Raw genomic sequence first — 14,130 nt, forward strand, 5'->3', positions numbered from 1 at the left:
ATATCAAAGAGCTGGCTTGGACCAAAAACAGAGTGGGTGTTAGGGAGTGATCTTGTTGATGGTTCAGAAAGCCAGTTATGCCAGCCTTCCACTAGCTGAAATACTGAATTGCTGGGGGGCATTGGATCCCATCACTTCTTAGCATTTTACTCATCCCTATGATGATGCCAGCCTTTTTGTGTACAAGATTAGGCACGTCCCATACAAAAAAGGGATCCTGCCCCATGCTCCTTTTTTCTAAAAGCCAGTACTCAACACCCTAGTGAGAATAGTAAATGTTAATCATCTTTCCCAAATACCAGGTGCAAATTCATGTTCCAAGGACCTAATTTTTTTTACATTAAAATTTTAGAAAGTCATCTAGCTGGTTGGTAGACAACAAGTTTTCACATCAGCTCTTCAATGGAGGTTTTGCAGCTCCCAGACATATGCACCCTCTTTTCTCTTCACAACTGTGGGTAGAAGAGCTCTGTTGCTACCATCTTCACATAAACATGTGCCATTTTCTTGCTCCCCATCTGGTGGAGTTGCTACAGACCCTTCTTGCAGAAATGATTGCTTAAATGGTTGAACTCAGGTTCTGTAATGTAGCCGGAAGCTTACAAGGAAGTCTAAGGAACTCTTCCTGAGGAAATGATTACGCAAATGGTTGGATTCAGATGGTAGATTACGCAATGGTTGATTATGCAAATGGTTGAATTTGTAACGGAGCCGGAATCTTCACGGAGCAGGCTAAGGAAGTCCGAGTGGCGCAAGGGAGAGGCTGATGCTCCACTGCCATGAGAAGTAAAGGGCATATCAAGAGGCACAAACTCCCACTGATACAAAGTCCTTGTGTTGTTTTTGCTGTCAAGTCGCAGCTGACTTGTGCTGACCCCCGTAAGGATTTCAAGACAAGAGACCTTCAGAGGTGCTTTACACCCTTGTCTGCCTCTGAATCACAATCCTGGTATTCCCTGGAGGTATCCCATTCAAATACTAGCAAGGGTTGACCCTTCCGAACTTCTGTGATCTGATAGGATCAGGCTAGCCTAAGCATGATACGAGCTCAATAAACAAGTCGTTTCACTTACTTCCCAAAACAGCTTCCCTTATACCACGAATTACCACAATGGGCTCTACACAGGGTACCTCTGAAAGCAGTTCAGATATTTCATTTGGTCCAAAATATGACAGCCACGCCAGCCAGGCCACCATCATCATGCATGGGGTTGGACTAAGATTATTCATTTATTATATTTATATACCACCCTCCCCGAAGGCTCAGGATGATCCTGAAAAATCTGCACTCATTACTTATCAGTTTCCAGGCAAACTTCAGAGTGTTGGTTTAATGACCTGACCAGTTTGAAGGACGGGAACATCTCATCTACCCAGCCTGTCAAAATCTGTCTTTCAGGCCCTGCTCCCTGTACCTCACCCCCTGGCCCTTCAGAGGCAAGGCAGGTGGCAGCAGAGATCGAACCTCCCCTCCCGCCTCTGGCCTGAAGCTCATGCATTGCCTACTTCACTTCTTTCTAGGCACCAGGCTAAAGCACCATTTTTTAAAACTCAGGGCCCCCACTCTCCCCCCCCTTCCTCCCAGAACTCCACCAGAGCGCTCTGGACCTGTTGTGGCATTGCACTGATGCATCGTTATACTATTTTATTATATTGTTATATTCTTCTGTTATATTGTTACAACCACTGTTATTAATTATTGTATGATTTTTAACGAAGACTGCTTCATGTATTGTTGATTAGTTTAATGTAAACCGCCCTGAGCCTTTGGGGAGGGCGGTATATAAATCTAAATAAATAAATAAATAAATATTAATAAATGGTTTTATCTTACCAGCTTTCGATTTACGGCTAAGGCTTTGATTCGGCTCATGCCCCATGTGTTTTACTATTGCGGATTTTTAATTGTAAACTACCTCAAGCAAGGCTTTGAAGACGCAGCGTAAAAATATTATTTTTAAAATGCCCCAAGGAAAGCTTTTTACAAACCTTCCGCACTAATTCATAGGTTTGTGCATACAACGCGCAGACTGTATTCAGCAAAGTCATATTTGTAAAAACTATTGCATGCACAACATTTCTATGTGTATCACTGGACTGGATTCCAAGACAAGGTGGATCAACTGGACCAGCAACTTTTTAAAACTCAGCACTTTTAAATTTAAAAGAGAGCAAGTGCTGTGCAGGCCACCAGCGATGCCAGCTTTCTATAATTGGTAGCATAATTGCTTTGTTCAGGTTAGCATTTAACTTCACAAATGATCTTGTGGTATCTTGTAAGAGCTCAAACAGTGCTGAACATTTTCCATTATGCACTGTCATCCTTCTAGAGATGTAGTCAGAATTCATATGCTTGCCTTTATTGCTAAGTGCCTTGAGAATACCACCAACTAGACGTCTTTGGCTCCATCATTTGATAGGAACATAATGCAAGCAAGTGGCTGAAAAAAAGCACCATGCCAAGAACAACTATCACATTTCAGAGGACTAGCTGCAATTATTTCTATTCCCAACATCACTGAGGGCAATTAAAGAATGCATTAAGGAGTGCAACAAGAGAAGCATCAGCAAGGGAACCACATCCAGCACAGAAGTGGTGGGGAGGAGAAATTCACGCAGGCAGCACATTCCGTAGCTCATCAAAGCAGGGATGAATGAGGCTTTAAAGAACACCCTGATGCTTCTTTGAGAATGGATTGCATGCCATACACAGGGTCTCCATGAAATCTCGGCTTCAAAGCTGGATCCCTGAACTGGAGCTTCAAAAAGAAGATGAAGGTTCCTAATTCTGATATAGTTAGAGTTGTGGAAGTTACCTTGTTAAGGCATTTATGAGCAGAACAGCAAACGCCATTCAGATGCAGAAGATAGATATAGAATGCCAACAGCCACATGCAGCCAGCTGGGTGGTCTTGGGCTCGCCACGGCACTGATAAAACTGTTCTGACCGGGTAGTGACATCAGCGCTTTCTCAGCCTCACCTACCTCACAGGGTGTCTGTTGTGGGGAGAGGAAAGGGAAGGTGACTGTAAGCCACTTTGAGACTCCTTTGGGTAGAGAAAAACGGCATATAAGAACTTTTTCTTCTTCTGAACAGTATCTGAAACATGTCCACTGTGTTTGTCCACACAGAGAAAAACACAAAGCCATACTCGCATGACTGAGCATCTGAAAGTTATAGTCCTTATTGCTGAAACAATAAATACTGAAGTCAGAGGTTGTCAGAGTTGGTTCTTATATCCTGCTTATCACTGTCCAAAGGAGTCTCAAAGCGGCTTACATTCACCTTCCTTTTCCTCTCCCCACAACAGACACTGTGAGGCTGAGAGAGCCCTGATATCACTGCTCAGTCAAAACAGCTCTATCAGAGCTGTAGCGAGCCCAAGGTCACTCAGCTGGCTGCATGTGGGGGAGTGGGGAATCAAACCCAGCTCTCCTGACCACTACACCAAGCTGGCTCACATTGCATGGGATGAGCTGATACCACCACTCCACTCTGCCCCAGCTCTGAAAAATTGGATTAATGGTGGCCTGAGGAATAGCTAGTATTGTCTGACTAGCTCGTACCTTCTCACTTCACATTTTCTGCCTTTGCACGCAGTTCCCACACCATCAAAGGAACATGAGTTCCAAATGCAAGCACGCAGGAGAACTAATTATCTAGCAAATTACTCAATACTAGACATGCATGAATGGAGGCAATTTATACCCTGAAGTGCAAAATGAATCAATACACACATTTAAAGCTATGCCCAATTAAATAAGGTCATATGATAAGGTTGGATTCTTCCAGCCACTGCTGTAAGTGCTGATCTTTGTCATGCTCTCATCCACCCAGCAAAGCCTTCCAATGCTGGAAAGTAGATTTCCAAGGTTGCAGGACCCATGCACACTCTTGGCTATCTAGATAATGGGGGCTGCAACTGGAAGTGGCAGGAAGGAAGGGGTCACATCACCCTCCCCATCCCCAGTTCAGCAGCCCAACATGGGCCAGGTGCGTATAGGAAATCTGTTTTCCAGGAGTCAAGTACCCAGAGGAATCTTCAGACTCAACCTAATGTAAACGTATTGATTGTTTTAAAGCTGGAAAGGACTAGGAAGTTCTACGCTCTTTGCCTTCATTCCTAAGGCAATATATTCCACTCCTCCCTTAGAGTTGGAAGGGGCCATTCAGGCCATCTAGTCCAATGCTGTGCTCAATGCAGGATCAGCCTAAACCATCCATTAGAAGTATCTGCCTAGCTTCTGCTTAAAGACTAGCAGCGAAGGGGAGTTCACCACCTCCTTCACTACTGATGAACTACTCTGCAAAAGGTATGATATCCAGCCGATACTGTTCTACTCATAGTTAAATCCATTACTGCAGGTCCTGTCCTCTGCAGCCAACAGGAACCACTCCCGGCCCTCCTCCAAGTGACAACCTTCCAAATACTTAAAGAGAGCTATCCTGTCCCCTCTCAACTGCCTCTCCTCCAAGCTAAACGTTCCCTTCAGTCTCCCTCCTGGGACTTGGTCCCCAAGACCATCCTCATCTCTCTCCTTGCATACAAAGAGTACCAACTGATACAATCAGACTGGAAGTCGCTCTCCAAGGTCCCAGACATAAAGTCGAGCAAACACTGGTTTCTCCAATAATTTGAAATAACACTCACTGTGACACGGACCTCCCCTGAGCATTTGTTCTTAACAGATTTCAAGCTTATGAGTATTTCACACTTCTTGAGAGTCGCAAACTGGTTGTGCACCCCCCCCCCCAAATCTACTTAATTTCACTGCATGATCTCCAAAAAAAAAAAAAAGCCATATATTTGGGGGGTCCTTTTTGGTTTCTGGAGTTTGTGACAAGTCAAACAACACATCTGTCTCTCCTCTTTTTTGCCCTATCTAGGTCCATACACTTAGATTTTAATATTCCTTCAGCTGACGTTATTCCCAGTTGCATCTGTACAATTATAGCCTGAAGGATGCAACAACATCCGGTCATTTCAAACCATTTCCAGGGCTAGAGGACATGGTACTGAAACAGTCACTTCTAAAACCTTCCAGATCCTGTCACATGCAGTATTAAAAAGCATATTTAACCCTCTCTGGCACTATTTAGATTGCACATGAGTGTCTCCAGTGCACATCATAATTTAATACTATGGAACTAAACCAAGACAGCTTACAGCAGGGGTCAAATGATGGGGCCAGGCCCTTTACTACTGTAATAGGCCATCATAACTAATGTTTTAGAAGGCACCAGAGGCCATGTCTCTTAACCACTGTAGTCTCCAGGCTTATTTACTCAGTCCAGGTCCAGTCATACTGACCCCAGACAGAAGAAGAAGAGTTGGTTCTTATATGCCACTTTTCCCTACCCGAAGGAGGCTCAAAGCGGCTTACAGTTGCCTTCCCATTCCTCTCCCCACAGCAGATCCCCTGTGAGGTGGGTGAGGCTGAGAGAGCCCTGATATCACTGCTCAGTCAGAACAGTTTTATCAGTGCCGTGGCGAGCCCAAGGTCACCCAGCTGGTTGCATGTGGAGGAGTGCAGAATCGAACCCGGCATGCCAGATTAGAAGTCCGCACTCCTAACCACTACACCAAACTGGCTCTCTGAACTTCTGCCAGACTCCTTCCCAAGTACTGCAGTTGCATCAGAGATTACCATATGCAGTGGGCCTTATTAATTGCTTTAAAATATGCTTTCTGCCTGGGCAATGACAGAACTCAGAAGAATTCTGACCTCAAGGTGAATACTACCCATTCTTGTTAGCTGTAAATAGTGAAATCCAACCCAAGTGGGCATCAAACCACATGAAGAGAGAATTCTATTTGGGTGGGAGGGCCCAGAACTCCTGACACACACAAAATCATAAAAACTAGCTGGTCCCTGCTTTGTGAAAACCCGGAATGAGCAATGAATGCTTCCTAAAAATCAGTCAGTCTAGAATTAAGGAGATAGCAAGAAGATAGCCTTAAACCCAGAACTAAACAAGGCCTGTAAACATCTTTTATCAGAGTGTGGAGAAGAGAACTGTGACTGCCCCAAGGTCACCCAGCTACATCCTCTGGATGTAAGAAGCACGCGTCTCACTAAAGGGAAGAAGATACTGAGTTTTGCTTGTTGGTAACAGGAACAGAAGAAAGTACCATTCAACAGAGCATTTGCAGAGTAATTAACACAGCAAAGGTACACAAACTGATTAATGTGAGATAAAAGTTTATTTAGGAACTAAAGTATTTGATACCAAAAAGGAAAGACAGTGTTCTAGCTATACTAATTTGAGAGAGAAGCTGACTAAGCACAGAACTTGTGAGAGAGGGGACATTACCCCTAGGATCAGCCATCAGGAGACAGACAAGGAGTGACACTTAACATGAGACAATGTGCTGACCTCAATGTCTTATCTAAATTGCCTTCTTACCTACCCCCCTGCAGGGATGTTCTCTACCTCACTCCCCAGCATTTTTCTGGTTGTTATGTAAAATCCCTTTTGCAAAAACTATTCATAAAAAATTATTCATATTCTCTCATCACTAAGAACAAGGGTTATGACCCTTGCACTTAGTGATGACAGAATATGAATAATTTTTACATCCCTAAGTAGAAACACAGCTGTGAAGAATGTGGTATCTGATGTTCAATGGGATGGCCTAGAATGGATGAATTAAAGATGCCCCCTGCCTTTACTTTTCTCCACTCCAGAACTCAAGCACCAAATCTCAATGTCTAGAGAAGTTACTTAACTGGGAATGGTATTATTGACAAAGTGGGCAGAGCCTATTTTACTGTGACTTTACAGGCAAGTCGTGTATCCGGAGCGTATTTACCAGGTGCTAAAGAAAGACAGAAAAGGAAGCTGTGTAGAGTTTAACATGGGTAATTTGTCAAGTGTTCCTCCACCTCAGAGCAGTACCCCATCCCAAGCGTTTTCACAGATCCTTCAGCAAAAGTGTTCCATCAAGTCTATGCTAGTTTGAACAGAGGAAAACCCTGTGAATGTTGTAAAGCTGTGTTCTAAAAGAGATTTAGAAGAAGAGTTGGTTCTTATATGCCGCTTTTCTCTATCTGAAAGAGTCTTAAAGAGGCTCACAGTCGCCTTCCCTTTCCTCTCCCCACAACAGACACCCTGTGAGGTAGGTGAGCCTGAGAGAGCCCTGATATTACTGCTCAGTCATAACAGCTTTATCAGTGTTGTGGTGAGCCCAAGGTCACCCAGCTGGCTGCATGTGGCGGAGTGCAGAATCGAACCTGGCATGCCAGATTAGAAGTCCGCACTCCTAGCCACTACACCAAACTGGCTCTCTATTTATTCCCCTCTATGCAGCTGATTTTAAAAGTTAACCATGCATGTGCACCCTCTTTAGAGCTGGAGGTTGGAAACAAGCTTAGGGGAAAGAATAGTCATTCTTCCTTGACAGAGGAATGCCTGCACCACCAGGAAACAGCAGAGGGTCTGTCTGACAGATGCAGGGTTGACAGCCATTCAACAGGTACCTTGCTAAACACTGTACCTTTGAAGTTGGAATGGATCAGTGTCTGATCCACATACAGCTGCAAACAGGGTAAGATTTCACTTTATTACCCGCCACTCCCAAGTGGCTCGTGGCAGGTTACAACAGTCTGAATAAAATCCCCAATAAAACTCCCCTTAATTCCATAAGGGGAACAAGAAACCCATCATCCCTAGCACTACTCATAGTGATGCTCAAGGTTTTGTCTACACTGGTTTTCTCCCTTGACTTGAAACATTTCATAGCATCAGACGAAACTTCTGAGCCCATCCCTCCTCCAAAGCAACAGGTTAGCCCATCTTGTTTACATCAACCAATTCAATGCACAGTAGACCACTAATTGCAGTAGAGGCCTATAAAGCAAGTCAAACAGCATACTACAGCCTAAGGTAACCCCACCCTACCCTTTCTTTCCAGCCTCCAAGAGTCTGCAAACCTTTTTGTCTAGAGGGGGAAATGCCTACTTAGTTCAAAGTACAGCAGTCTGGCAGATCCCAAGGGGAAAATAATTTCCATTGAGCTGCAATAAACTTATAATGACCCCCACCCCACCCCACCCCATCCACAGAATGTTCCAAGGGAGAGATGAGTTGAGGTACTGGAGGTTTGCCATTGCTTTCCTCCAGGTTTCCTTGGTGGTCTTCCATCCAAGACCCACCTAAGCTTCAAAGTCCTGATGAGTTCAGGCTAAGCAGGCCAATTCAGGTGCTTACATACCTGTGACATCCCTATGGTATGAAGAGGAGCCCTAGTTCTAGGTAAATTTTATTGTCTTTCTACAAATACCCTAAAGACTGAATGAAGCAAAAAGCTAAAAGAACACCTGTACTGATGTACTCAGAACACATCAGTTCTCACTCCCATGCCCTGTGCAAAGCAGAATCATTACTGTATACTCTTCCCTTCAGCCATTGCCCCACATAGACAGCTCTTCATTGTCCTTCCTGTATCTCTATCAGAGAGGTAACTGCTCTCCCTACTTTAGAAGGTAAAAAAAAAGAAAAGTTGGTTCTTATATGATGATAAAAGCAAATAACCCAAATGGAAACCATGCACCCAATAACCCAACTAGGAACCATACACAAATTTATGTCAGTGTGCTAAAGCAATTACACAAGGCATTCTTGTGAATATTAAGGAGGAGGAGAAGAGTTGGTTCTTATATGTTGCTTTTCTCTACCAGGTAAGTCAAAGCAACTTGCAATCACCTTCCCTTTCCTCTTCCCACAATAGGCACCTGTGAGGTATGTGAGGCTGAGAGAGCCCTGATGTTACTGCTTCATCAGTGCCTTGGGAAGCCCAAGGTCACCCAGCTGGCTGCATGTGGGAGAGCAGGGAAACAAACCTAGTTTGCCAGATTAGAAGTCTGCACTCCTAACCACTATACCAAGCTGGTTTTAAAAGGGAACAGAGCTGCCTGGGGGCAAAATCAGTAAGTTCAAAGATGACCAGATTTGAAAGCAAGTTTTACAGGTCTGATTTCTCTAGACAAGTGGTCCCCAAACCCCGGTCTGTGGATCAGTCAGTACACGGCTCCAGCTTCCTCCTCGTCCTCCTCCCCGGCTGCTGCCTCGGGGGCTGCCCTGCCACTCTGCCACCAGCTCACCTTTGGTGCTCTCCAGCAGCTGCCCTTGGCATGACACTGCGCAGCTGCTGCTAGCAGTGACCCCCAGCGGGCAGTGAGAAATCAGGGGCGCCGGTGGGAAAGCAAGCAGAGCAGGGGCTCAGGCGGCAGCTACGTCCCTTGGCAAAAGACTACCCCCCCACTCGGGCCTCAGTAAAATTGTCAAGCGTTGACCGGTCTCCGGTGATAAAAAGGTTGGGGACCACTGCTCTAGACCACACTGGGTGTCTAAGTTCTTGGGAATAAATATGTCCTATCTATTAAAATTAGAACTTAAAAAAATGGGTCACTTCTCACAAAAGGAGGCCAGGAAATCCCATCAGGGAGGTGGGCAGTTATGCACCATCCTTTACTACAGGAGGCGAAAGGAAGCCATGAGAACTGAAATGGGGAAAAGAAATATAGCAACCGGCTGGTGAGCAATCCCAACGAGTATTGTGTTATTCTCCTTGCCGTAGGTAGATAATTTGATTGATGCTTCTAGGCATTCCACGAGGCACTGAGTTGGGTCAGTTTGTAGTCAAGAAGCAATGCTTGACAAATTTCAGTGGAATGCTTCCAAGCTTGCTTCACCAATGAACTCCAAGGATCAGACTAGTCAGAACATATCAGCTAATGCTAAATGCCAAGATTCAGACAGGCTTGCGACCTAGTTTTCAGCTTCTCTTCCTCTCCACATGCCCCCCCCCCCATCACAGCACCTGAATCTTATGAATGAGCCCTACTGCAGGGGTAGTCAAGCTGTGGTCCTCCAGATGTCCATGGACTACAATTCCCTTGAGCCCCTGCCAGCTCACGCTGGCAGGGGCTCATGGGAATTGTAGTCCATGAACATCTGGAGGACCACAGCTTGACTACCCCAGCCCTACTGGACCCCTCCTCCCGCACATCTGCCCATAAGGTCTGAGTGGTACCCAGGGACTAAGGCAAGCCCTTCAACCAGGTGACTCGCTCAGCCAGCCCATCTTCCGCACCCCCCTCCATTTAGACCGCGCTCGCCCCTCTACCAACGCAACCGGGTCCGCACCCCAAATGCCAACCGGGGGACCTCAACAAGGAGCTTTCGAGGCGCGCATAGTCGGGAGCGCCCCGGGGCGGGGAGCTGCGCGGGGTGAGGCCCGAGGGCGCCCCGGCGAGCGGCACCAGTTCCCGTCGGGTAGGTCAGGCGGCGGACACTGCAGCGTCCCTCCCCGGGGCCTCGACTCGCTCACTGCCGCCTTAATCCGATCACTCCCGGCAGCGCCCAGAGAGCCCTCGGCCGCTTGGGCCGCGCCACGGAGGCAGCCGGGGAGAGCGAGGCCGCGCACGGCTCCGGAGCCCCCGAGGGCAGCGCGTCCCGGCCGACGCCACCCCGACGCCCCGCTTGGCGGACCGCGGGATAGCCTTCTCCCGCCCAGGTATGCCGCGCGTCCGGCTCCTCGCCATCCCTTCGCCCGCGGCGCGCCCTGCCCTGCCCTGCCCCTCCCCGCCCAGCGGAGCAGGTTCCTCGGCTCCCGCACAGCGGCTCTTCCCAGCGGGAAAGAAAGTTCCCGGGAAGTTGGCGCCGCTCCCGAGTCCCCCCGCCTTGCCTTCTGCCTCGGCGCGCTCCACGCAGCCCTGGACGCAGGAGCGCCCAGACGGAGACAGACGCCGGGAGCCCGAAAGGCGGCCAAGGCAGGCAGCCCCGCGCTCGCTCGCTCACCTCCAGTGAGCCGGGTCCCCTCCAGCGCTCCGCACGCTCCAGCAGCCGACCAGCGAGTGTGCCCGGGAAAAGGAAGCGTCTCCGGGTCTCTCCCTCGCCCCGCGTGGCGCAGCCCAGCGCTGCGCCCGCCCTCGCAGCCAGCCAGCGGCGGGATTGGCCCGAGACGGCGATGAGTCACTTCTCCTCCCTCCCCCCCCCCCTGCTTACCACCGGCCCACGTGACTGCGCGGGCTCCCCTCCCGGCTCCGCTGGCAGAACAGGTGGTGGGAGGAGAGCGTCCCTGGCGCAGGCTTAGCCTAAAGAAAGTTCACCTGAGGGAGGGACGGAGGGGGTGTTTGAGGTGCGGTTGCTCGGACAGCGGGAGCCGAGCAGGGGTTGGAGCTTTTGGCTGTCTGGTGTCCGGCTGAGTTTTTCTAGCGAGACTTTCCAAGGTGGCTCGCCATTGCCACCGTCTGGGTCATGGGTAGTCAAATTGTGGCCCTCCAGATGTCCATCGACTACAATTCCCATGAGCCCCTGCTAGCATTCGCTGCCCTGGGTAGTAGCAGCTCTTGACTTCCTCGGTGGTCTTCCGTCTTGGTGATGACCAGGGCCAACCTTCCTTAGCCTCAGAAGGTGACCTCAGAAGGTAGCTTCAGATGGGATCACATTCCTACTGAGCTCCTCTGCCCCTTTAGACTCTGCCCTTCCCAGGCCCCACCCCAGATCTCCAAGAATTTCTTAACTCAGGATTGGAAATCCTTCCCCAAAATTTCCTGACAGAGCAGTTTCTCAGTGGAACAGGCTTCCTCGGGAGGTGGTGGGTTCTCCATCTTTGGAAATCTTTAAACAGAGGCTGGATAGCCATCTGATGGAGAGGCTGATTCTGTGAAGGCTCAAGGGAGTGGTAGGTTACAGTAGATGAGCGATTGGGATGTGAGTGTCCTGCATAGTGCAGGGGGTTGGACTAGATGACCCATGAGGTCCCTTCCAACTCTATTATTCTATGATTCTATGAAAAGTCACCAGCGTTGGGAGGCTGTAAAAGCCTCCTCCTGCTTGCTCCTGGCCACAGGATCTTCCATTGCTTGCTCCTCTCTCTCTCTCTCTCTTTCCCCAAAGAGAGCTCGAAGTGGCTTTTACAAATGACTTTTACAATGAACTTACATATTTTTTCCAGACTTAAATATGGCTTCTGCACAACAACCAAAAAAGTGTAGGCAATATAGAGTGCTTTGAATTTGCAGTAGAACCTAACAACAGGAAAGAGGTGTGTGTTTGCATGTGGGGGAGCTGAGCACTAGGAATGTGGTCTGGGAGTCAAGGGGGCAGCAGCTTCACAAAGTTTGGGAACCACGAGGTTAAATAATCCCAGCTTTGTATGTTACTCTGATGGGATCTGAGCTGGCAGTAACAGACTAAGGTAGGGACCTCATATGGCAGTGGTCCCCAACCTGCGGGCCGCGGCTCCCTCTCCCCGCCCCCCCCCGCAGTAAAAAACTTCCCAGGCTGCAAGCTTGCGGCCCGGGAAGCTTCTTACTGCGGGAGGGCGGGGAGAAGGAACCGGGGCCGGGCCGCGCCCGTGTGGGCGCGGCTCGCGGGCGCGGCCCGATGTGCGGGCGCGGCTCGCGGGCGCGGCCCGATGTGGGGGCGCGGCCCGCGGGCGTGGCCGATGCGTGGCGTGGCCCGCGCAGGCCGCAGGCCGCGCCACAATGCCCTGCCGGTCCCCAACCTCAGAAAGGTTGGGGACCACTGTCATATGGTATTCGAGGATGGCTCAACAACCACAAAAAAGAGTGGACCAAGCCTTTGGCTGTCATGGAAAGGCCAAATTCCATGCTTCTTGCTGTCAGCCATTCAGTCAAGTCTGACTCTTGGTGATCTCATGACACCGCTGTCGCTACGATCCCCAATCCTGTACCACCTTCCTCAGCCATGCAATGTTCTGGCCGATGTCCATTATCCTTGTGTCCAACCAACGTGCCCTTTGTTGGCCTGGTTTCCTTTTTCTACTGACCAATCCTAGCATAATTGCTTTCTGCATGGAACCCGAGCATGCTGGTCCCAAGCCCAGCTAAACGGGGAGGGTTAAGGAAAGACCTGGCAACCTACCTTGTAAAAAAAATACAAAGAAAATCCTATGGTACATGTTAGCCACAATTAAAACAGGAACAGAGAATAAAATAATGGCTGGAGGAGAAGGTACAGATTACACTGCAACATATAAAGGAGGGTGAAGAGTTCTTGGACAGAACTCAAGAAGCACACTTGAGAGAGCAAGTGCAGGAGGAGGGAAAGGTATCAAAACAAACACAAGAGCACGTTAATGAATGGAAGGCTGTTCCACGTAGGAGTAGAAGAATAAAGGGAAAGTCTGCCCCATTGATGCTCAGCAACTGGTTCCAGCATCTGCCTGAAGAGGTTGATTCAGGAGCATGAGCAGTGCCCCAAGCCCCCATGAAGACCAGGAAACAACTCACAGGCCCCCACAGGTAAGAGTCCTAGGTCTGCTCCCAAGGGCACAAAGAAACAGGTACTGGTAATTGGGGATTTCCTGCTGTGAGGCATAGAGGCCGAAGTGTATAGATCAGACGTCATCTCGAGAAGCCTGCTGCCTACCTGGTGCACACATCAAGGATGTCGCAGAACGGCTGGACAGGCTCGTCAAGTTCACTGTTCATTACCCCTTCCTTCTCATCCATGTGGGAACAAATGATACTGCCCAGCACAGCATGGAACGTATTATGAAAGACTTTATGGATCTGGGGGAAAACAGTAAAGGACCTGGGAGTGCAGGTTGTGTTTTCATCTGTTCTTCCTGTGGCTTAGGCCATGACTTAGGAAGAGGGAGAAAAACCATGCAAGAAAATTACTGGCTACGTCACTGGTGTCATTGGGAGTGGTTTGGATTTCTGGATCATGGTCTGCGATTTCACTATGAAGGGCAACTATCAGGAGACCGCGTGCACCTCACAAGGGATAGGGAAAGTATTTTTGGAAGAACCCCATGCCCACCTGGTGAAGAGGGCTTTAAACTAAATCCAAAGGGGGAGATAAATGTAAATTCAGAACCTGGTGTGATGGCAAGAACTGAAGATGAGAAGATTGCAAATCTACGGAGAACGGCACATAAGCAAGGAACTACTAACTTACAAGGAAGTTCAAAAACCAAAATTATGGGGCGCACAAAGGATGGTTTACGATGTCTCTACGCTAATGCACAGAGTATGGGAAACAAGCAGGAGAAACTAATAGAAATTCTGTCTAAACCTCCAGAAGAAGTTCTTCACAGAGTGGTTTCTCAGTGGAACAGGCTTCCTCGGGAGGTGGTGGGGTCTCCATCTTTG

The 14,130-nt window shown here is 48.5% G+C and overlaps 1 protein-coding gene across 1 annotated transcript in view; it reads right to left on the reverse strand.

The window, feature by feature from the left end:
* Window positions 1-10,957, reverse strand: part of ELOVL7 (ELOVL fatty acid elongase 7) — a 56,634-nt gene extending 45,677 nt beyond the window's left edge. The window contains exon 1 of the mRNA XM_077347198.1: window positions 10,805-10,957. The gene's annotated coding sequence lies outside the window, so the exon portion shown is untranslated. The remainder of the gene's footprint in view (window positions 1-10,804) is intronic.
* Window positions 10,958-14,130: the final 3,173 nt, after the last annotated feature.

Source organism: Paroedura picta, chromosome 7 (genome assembly GCF_049243985.1).
Source record: "Paroedura picta isolate Pp20150507F chromosome 7, Ppicta_v3.0, whole genome shotgun sequence".
NCBI lineage: Eukaryota > Metazoa > Chordata > Lepidosauria > Squamata > Gekkonidae > Paroedura > Paroedura picta.